The following is an 8,473-nucleotide window of genomic DNA, read 5'->3' on the forward strand; positions in this document are numbered from 1 at the left end:
TCAGCGTCTTATTGTCCAGATAAGTTCAGTGGCCTCTTGGGGAGACCTTCTATGGTCTGAAGATAGGTCTAACAGAGTAAAGATCCGGTCAGTTAAAAGCCCCAACAAGGCCTCAGTATCAATATACAACATTATGGAATTAATTGACATAGTATTGGGTAAACAATATGTTAAAAATAATGCAAGTTCCCTTCTTCGAAACATCTGGGTTGAGACAGTATCAATGACAGGTTCAAAAAATAACAAACAACCAAACAAAAAATTACAGGTTAAATCAAGGCAAACATGTGGTATCTAACCTTTTGGGATTCGCTCATTTCCCTTAGCATTATAGTTTCCAGTTGGGCCCATTTAGCCACAAAGAACTGCATTTTGTTCTTTTTAATAGCTGAGTAGTATTCCATGGAGTAGATGAACCAAAGCTTTCTTATCCAATCTTCTGCTGATGGGCATTTCGGTTGCTTCCATGTTTTTGCAATTACTGATTGTGCTGCAATGAACATAGGGATGCATGTTGGTTTGTCATAAAACAGGTGTTTTGGATATATTCCTAGGAGTGCTATTGCTGGGTCATATGGTATGCAGATTTTGAGTTGTTTGAGTGTTCTCCAGACTGATTTCCATAAAGGCTGTACCAATTTGCAGCTCCACCAGCAGTGGAGTAGGGTTCCCTTTTCCCCGCATCCTCGCCAGCAAGCGTCGTTGGTGTTCTTGTTTATGTGGGCCAATCTTACTGGTGTTAGGTGGTACCTCATCGATGTTTTAATTTGGATTTCCCTTATTGCTAGGGAGCTGGAACATTTTTTCATATGTTTGTTTGCCATTTGGACTTGTTCCTTTGTGAAATGTTTGCCCATTTCCCGTGCCCATTTCTTGAGTGGTTTGTTTGTTTTGGTTTTTTGGTTGTTTTGAAGTTCTTTGTATATCCTGGAAATTAGCCCCCTATCGCCTATATCGTGTGCAAAGATCTTCTCCCACTCTGTGGGTTGCTTTTTTACTTTGTTGATTGTTTCCCTTGCTGTACAGAAGCTTCTTAGTTTGATGAGGTCCCATTTGTTTATTCTGTTCTCAACTGCTATTGCTTTTGGTGTCCTTCTTAGAAAGTCGGGACCTACTCCTAGGTCTTGCAGGGTATTTCCTACATTTTCTTGCAAGAGTTTGAAGGTTTCTGGATGTAGGTTTAGGTCTTTTATCCATGTAGATTGGATCTTAGTGTATGGTGATAGATGTGGGTCTATTTTTTTGTTTCTACAGGCTATCAGCCAGTTATCCCAACAACATTTACTAAAGAGTCCTTCCCACTTGCTTGAGCTGTCATTGGTCTTTTTGTCAAAGATTAATTGGCTGTATTTGTGTGGGTTCCCTTTTGGTGCTTCTATTCTATTCCATTGATCTTCCTTTCTGTCTTTGTGCCAGTACCAGGCTGTTTTGATAACCACTGCTCTATAGTATGTCCAGAGGTCCGGGATTGTGATTCCCCCTGCTAACTTCTTATTTTTCAGGATGGTTCTAGCTATTCGTGGTTTTTTGTGTTTCCAGATGAACTTTTGAATCATTGTATCCAGTTCCGTGAAGAATGTTTTGGGCAATTTGATTGGAATTGCGTTGAAAATGTATATTGCTTGTGGTAGTATAGACATTTTAATGATATTGATTTTGCCTATCCAGGAGCACGGGATGGTATTCCATCTTTTGAGGTTTTGTTCAATTTCCTTTTTAAATAGTTTGTAGTTTTCTTCGAATAGCTCTCATACGCTTTTGGTTAGATTTATTCCCAAATACTTCATACTTCTCTCTGCTATTTTGAATGGTATCCTGTTGGTTAGATCTTCTTCCATCTTGGTGTTATTTGCGTACACTATGGCTGTTGATTTTCATTCGTTAATTTTGTACCCCGCCACTCTGCCAAACTCTCGTATAAGTTCTAGCAGTTTCTGTATTGAGTCTCCTGGTTTTTCTATGTATAGGATTATGTCATCTGCATATAGTGAAAGCTTGACTTCTTCGTTTCCTATACGTATGCCTTTGATTTCTTTTTCTTGTCTTATGGCCTCTGCAAGTACCTCTAGGACTATGTTGAATAGCAGTGGTGATAGCGGGCACCCTTGTCTTGTTCCAGATCTCAGTGGGAAGGGTTCTAGCTTTTCTCCATTCAGTATGATACTGGCGTTGGGTTTTTCATAAATTGCTTTGATTATGTTGTGGATTTTCCCATCTATGCCTACTTTGGCTAGAGTTTTTAGCATGAAGAGGTGTTGGATTTTGTCGAAAGCTTTTTCTGCATCTATTGAAACTATTATGTGGTTCTTGTTTTGCAGTTTTTGGATATGGTTTATAACATTTATGGATTTCCGAATGTTGAACCATCCCTGCATTCCAGGGATGAATCCTACTTGATCCGGATGAATGATCTGTCTGATGATTTTTTGAATTCTATTGGCTAGGATTTTGTTGAGAATTTTAGCATCAATGTTCATCAGAGAAATAGGTCTGTAGTTTTCCTTCTCTGATGGTTCTCTGTCCGGTTTTGGGATTAAGGTGATGTTAGCTTCATAGAATGAGTTTGGGAGGGTTGCTTCCTCCTCTATTGTTTTGAAGAGCTTGTAGAGGATTGGGGTTAGTTCTGTTCGGAATGTTTTGTAGAATTCTGTAGTGAAGCCGTCTGGGCCTGGGCTTTTTTTCATTGGGAGATCCTTGATGACTGTTTCAATCTCTACCTCGGTTATGGGTTTATTTAATTCTGCAGTTGCCTCCGGACTGAGTTTTGGTAAGTGGTGGGAGTCCAAGAACTTTTCTATTTCTTGGTGGTCCTCAAATTTGTGGGAGTATAGTTCTTTGTAGTAATTTCTAATTATTTTCTTAATGATTGCAGTGTCTGTTGTTATGTTGCCTTTTTCATCTTTAATGCTATTAATTCTCACTTTCTCTTGTTTTTTTTTTTGGTTAATCGGGCCAGTGGAGTGTCTATTTTGTTTATTTTCTCAAAAAACCAACTTTTTGATTTGTTGATTTTATGTATAGTTTTTTGATTTCTATTTGGTTTATCTCCTCCCTTGTTTTGATGATTTCTTGTTTCCTATTGTGCGTGGGACTCTTCTGCTGCTGTTTTTCCAGATCCTGGAGGTGTGAGGTTAGTTCCTGTATTTGGCGTCTTTCTTGGGCCTTGACATGCGCTCCGATTGCGATGAATCTACCTCGTAGCACTGCTTTGGCGGTGTCCCACAAGTTTTGGAATGTTGTATCAGAGTTTTCATTGGTTTCCATATATTTTTTGATCTCATCTTTGATTTCTTCTCTGACCCAATGTTCGTTTAATAGCATATTGTTCAATTTCCAAGAGTGCCTATACTTCCTGGGGTGTTTTGAGTTGTTGATCTCCAGTTTCATCCCATGGTGGTCTGAGAGGGTACATGGTATGATACTAATGTTTTGGAAGTTGTTTAGATTCGCTTTATGTCCTATCATGTGGTCGATTCTGGAGAAGGTGCCATGCACCGCTGAGAAGAATGTATAGTCTGTGGCCTTAGGATAAAAAGTTCTATATATGTCTACTAAGTCCAGTTGTTCTATTGTTTGTGTGAGCTCTGTTGTTTCTTTGTTGAGTTTTTGTTTCGTAGACCGGTCCATTGTTGTTAGAGGTGTGTTGAGATCGCCTACAAGAATTGTGCGGGTGTCTATGTCTTCCCTTAAGTCTGTAAGTAATTGCTTTACGTAACTAGGTGCATTAAGATTCGGTGCATAAACATTAATGATGGTGATTGCTTCTTGATGGATCATTCCTTTCACCAGTATAAAATGGCCTTCCCTGTCTCTTTTGATGTTAGTTAGAATGAAATCTATCTCGTCTGAAATTAGGATAGCTACCCCAGCTTTTTTTTCTCGTCTATTAGTGTGAAATATCTTTTTCCATCCCTTCACTTTCAGTTTCTTTGCATCCTTTCTGGTTAGATGCGTTTCTTGTAGGCAACAGATGGTTGGGTCTTGTTTGATGATCCATTCTATTAATCTCTGTCTTTTGATTGGTGAATTTAGACCATTTGTGTTGAGAGTTAAAATTGAGAGGTTGCAATTTTGCCCTGCCATGTGTTTGTGTTGTGTGTGTGTTGTTGCCTATGTAATTGTCTTGTTTGTGCGACCTTTAGTTTGGAGACCTTCTTATTTGCCAACTTTGTTTGTGATTTGCCTCCTTTTTGTCTGGGACTAGCGCATTTCTAAGGAGACTTTGCAGGGCTGGTTTTGTGTAGACATATTCTTCTAGTTTTTCTTTGCTATTGAAGTATCTGATTTCGTTCTCAAATACAAATGAGATCTTTGCTGGGTAGATTATTTTTGGTTGACAGTTGTTTTGTTTCAGGACTTGGAAGATCTTTGTCCATTCTCTCCTTGCTTGTAGGGTCTCTTCGGAGAAGTCAGCAGTGATTCTGATGGGTTTTCCCCTGTATGTGATCTTTTCTCTACTTCGTACTTGTCTCAGGATTCCTTCTTTGTCTTCATTGGAGTAGAACTTGAGCACCGTGTGTCTGGGTGAAGATCTCTTTGGATCATGTCTGTTGGGAGTTCTCTGTCCATCCTGTATGCGGGGTGGATTCGTGTTCCAAGTGTTTTGGAAGTTTTCCTGTATAATTTCATCAAGCACTGCTTGCATCCCAGATTCTCTTTCTACTCCCTCGGGGAGGCCGATGATCCGAATATTCAATTTTCTAAGGTAATCCTTCATCTCTTGCATCATTTTATTAGTTTTGCTGAGGTTTGTCTCCAGCTGTTTAATTCGCTGGGCACCTTCATTTTGTGTGTCTTCTGTTTCAGAGATCCTTTCCTCTGCCGCATTTATTCTGTTGATGAGGCTTTCAATTTTATTATCTTGGGCATCCAGTTTGGTTTTGATTTGTTGTATTTCGGTGATTATGCGGTTCTGGAGGTCTTCCAGCTTTGTGTCCACGTCTCTGAGAAATTTTAGCATTATTTTCGTCAATTCCTTTGCTGGTAACACTTCCATGTCTTCATCTCGTATCGCCGATATTGATAATGGCTTTTGGCCCTTGTTTGGTGGGGTGCTGGCTCTTTCATCTGGAGCACAACTCTTTCTGGTGGTTTTTCCCATTGCGTTGGTGTATTCTGGTGAGGCAAATGGACCCGTGTGTTGAGGGGCTGTCAGGTGCTTTCCTGTAGAGATTGGAGCCTGCAGGCGTGGTGTTGCCGGGCGTGGTAATTTTCAAGGCACCGTTGGTGCGTTCTCAGGGCCCGGGGCTGTAGAGCACCACCTTGGGGGCCCAGTGAATTCCAGGCACACTCTGGGCACCTCTTCTACAGGTGTGACACCCCAGGGCGTGGAGGGATGGAGGCGCTCTCTGGGTGTGCCCCCTTCACGGGAATCCACAGGGCGTAGAAGGTTTTATGTGCTTTCTCCCTGCGTTCTCCGTGTCAGGGACTGCAGGGTTTTTCAGAGCCCACCTGGTGCGTCTCCCACACACGGGACTGTGGGTGAGGCACTTTCCAGGCATGGCTCTTGTGCAGTGAATCCACCACTCGTGGTGTGTGGGTGTTCAGAGCCCCTGCTCCCATGTGGCTCCCCCACACAGGCCCTTAGCGGAGGAGTGGCCCAGGCGCCCTGTTATAATGATTTCACGGCAGGTTCGCACCGTGTCAGTGTGGTGCAGGAGTTTTCAGAGCTCTCCTGGTGGGTCACCCACGCTCAGAACTGCAGGGTGGGAGGCGAGAAGTGAGCAGTTCACACTATGGGAGTGGTACCTGCGTGTCAGGGACACACAGCGCTACACTTCCCAAAACTCAGAGCCCTCCTGACACCTGACAGCTGCGCTGTGGAGGCGGCTGCTGCAGGCAGGACCGCCCAGCCCGCTCGGGGCAGCATTCAGAGTCCTTCTGGTGTTCTCGCGCACCCACCAGGTAGGGTGTGGGGGTCTCCAGACCCTCGCCAGCAGCCTCTGCGCACCGAGACACACCGGCCCCCTCAGCGCAGGAACATCCGAGGCGCCTTCCCGGGGCCCCCTCAGCCACCAACACCACTGTGCATAGTTCCCAAGGCACAGACCCGACAGTTTCAGGCTGCCTGCCCCGCGTTCTCAGAGGCTGGAACCTCAGCAGGTGGTGAGGAATGCGGAGGCTGTTATGTTAACCCTTTGCTCACCAAACGTCCGGCTGTTGCAGTCTGCCTCTGCTGCTCTCCGCCGGCGACGATCCCTCCGATTTCCCTGTCTCCGAGCTGGCCGCGTCTCCCGTCAGGCCGTTTTCAAAAGTGACTCAGCAGGTCTGGAGTGGGATGTCGGTTTCTCTACCTTTGCCCTGCTCCGTTCTCGTTGTTCTTCCAAGTTGTGTGGATCTTTTTGGCTCCACACTGTCCCAGGGAGCTTCACGGACCTCTCCCTGCGGTTCCCTGCTGTTCCTCTTTGCTGCTTCTGTAGCGTTCTATCCCTCTCTCACTGGACGCTCCCTCACAGCCTTCCTCCTACGTTGGCCATCTTCGCTCTCTGAGTAGTATTATATCTTATATGTAAGGGAAGTCATACTATATCTAAAGTGAATGCTGTTCGTTTTGGTGACTGTGTAGTATTCCATGGATGGATGTACCACAGTTTCTTGAACAATTCCTGTAGTGGGGAGCATCTGAGTTGTTTACAATGCCATGATACACTTAAATAGCAGAATGCTAAATATTTAACTGTTATTGAAGAACTATGCTATTAAGATAAAATGGTGGTAAATGGTAGATAGGGAAAATGGATAATGAGAAGGTTGGAACCCTCTTGTCTACAAAACTATTTTAGGCAAAATAATAATAATGAGAAATTTAAAAAATAAAGTGGGATAAATTTAAGGGTTTTTTGTCTTGAATTTGACATCATCACCATCACTGTTTCATGAAAATGTGCTATTTAACAATATTAAAATTTTAGTACATATTTTAAATGTGTCTAAAATATTTCTATTGGTGGGTTCACCATAACATTATATTATATACTTATAGTAAAACACTTTTCTAAAAATTGATGGGAATTTCTTGTAAATACAGTATCTATGAACCCAAATGATGACTGAATTGAATTCTCCTAAGGATCTGATTGGATTATAGTAGCTCAAAATACACGTCAAGGAAGGAGATCAATACTTTTAACCATAAGTAGTTCACAGGTGTCAATCAAATAAAACAACTTAAGATCAAATATAAAAAGTCTTTATGTGGTTTATTCCAAAGAACAAAGCTTATCAATTATAATTGGCATCATATCTTCTGGAGGTTTAACAACATACATATTTGAGAATAAAAGCATTCATGCAACAAAAATGAAATAAAAGAAAATTGAATTCTGTGAAACTCGTAAGTTCCTACATAGTAAAGAAAATGATCAAGGGCTCAACAACCTGAGCTAGCCTCCACTGCTTTCCCAGGCCATAAGTATGGAATTGGATTGGAAGTGGACTAGCCTGCACACCAGCTGGCACCTGTATATGATGCTGGCACCACCGGGTGAGGCTGAGCTTGCTAACCTACTGCTTGGGCCCCAAATCTTAGTTTTATATCTTTACCATACCAATATCAAACGCATGTTAAATGACTGTAATTCTTCTTAAACATTTATTTATTTGTATTGCAAAGTCAGATATACAGAGAGGAGAAGAGACAGAGAAGATCTTCCGTCTGATGATTCACTCCCTAAGTGACCTCAACAACTGGAGATGTGCAGATCGGAAGCCAGGAGTCAGGAATTTCCTCCAGGTTTCCCACACGGGTGCAGGGCCCCAAGGCTTTGGGCCGTCCTTGACTGCTTTCCCAGGCCACAAGCAAGAGAGCTTGTGGGAGCTGGATGGGAAGTAGGGCTGCTGGGATGAAAAGCAGCACCCATATAGGTCCTGGCACATTCCAGATGAGGACTTTAACCACTACGCTATTGCGCTGGGCCCTTGAATAGAATTTTTTAAAGCCATCATATTTAGATACAAATTGAGAAAAAAATAATAATAAAGGAAGCCTGAGTACTACCACTGGGACACTAGAATCATGCATATTTGCTAAAAACAGAACTGGAATGCGCAAAATCATCAATGTCACAGAATGCTTAGACTCCAGCAGGAGGGAGCATTAGAGATAGGAGATGTTGTGGAGTAACGAAATTCTTACCATACGCTGCTGACTCATCTGCATGAAAATGAGAACGTGCCATTAATATCTGCCTGCTATGTCCCACATATTGTGCTCTATGTTACGTATTTTTAATAAAATGATTAACATAATCTATAAGGTTCCTACTTTCATATAACTTAGAATTGATCTAGAAAAAGCATTAAACCTGAAACATTTCCATCTGGAAGAGCCACCGTCTGCCGTTGTTAGAGTATGTATTTAGGTAGAGCCCGCGTTCCCCCACCCCTGGAAAGGAGGTGTTTGATCAGAAGCCGGTTTCCCCCAGTGTTCCGCCCTCTGAGCGCAGTGATTGGTCCAAGGAGAGCGGGGCTCCCA

This window comes from Ochotona curzoniae, unplaced genomic scaffold, assembly GCF_017591425.1.
Source record: "Ochotona curzoniae isolate NIBS_2020 unplaced genomic scaffold, NIBS_Ocur_1.0 contig_3819, whole genome shotgun sequence".
Lineage (NCBI taxonomy): Eukaryota > Metazoa > Chordata > Mammalia > Lagomorpha > Ochotonidae > Ochotona > Ochotona curzoniae.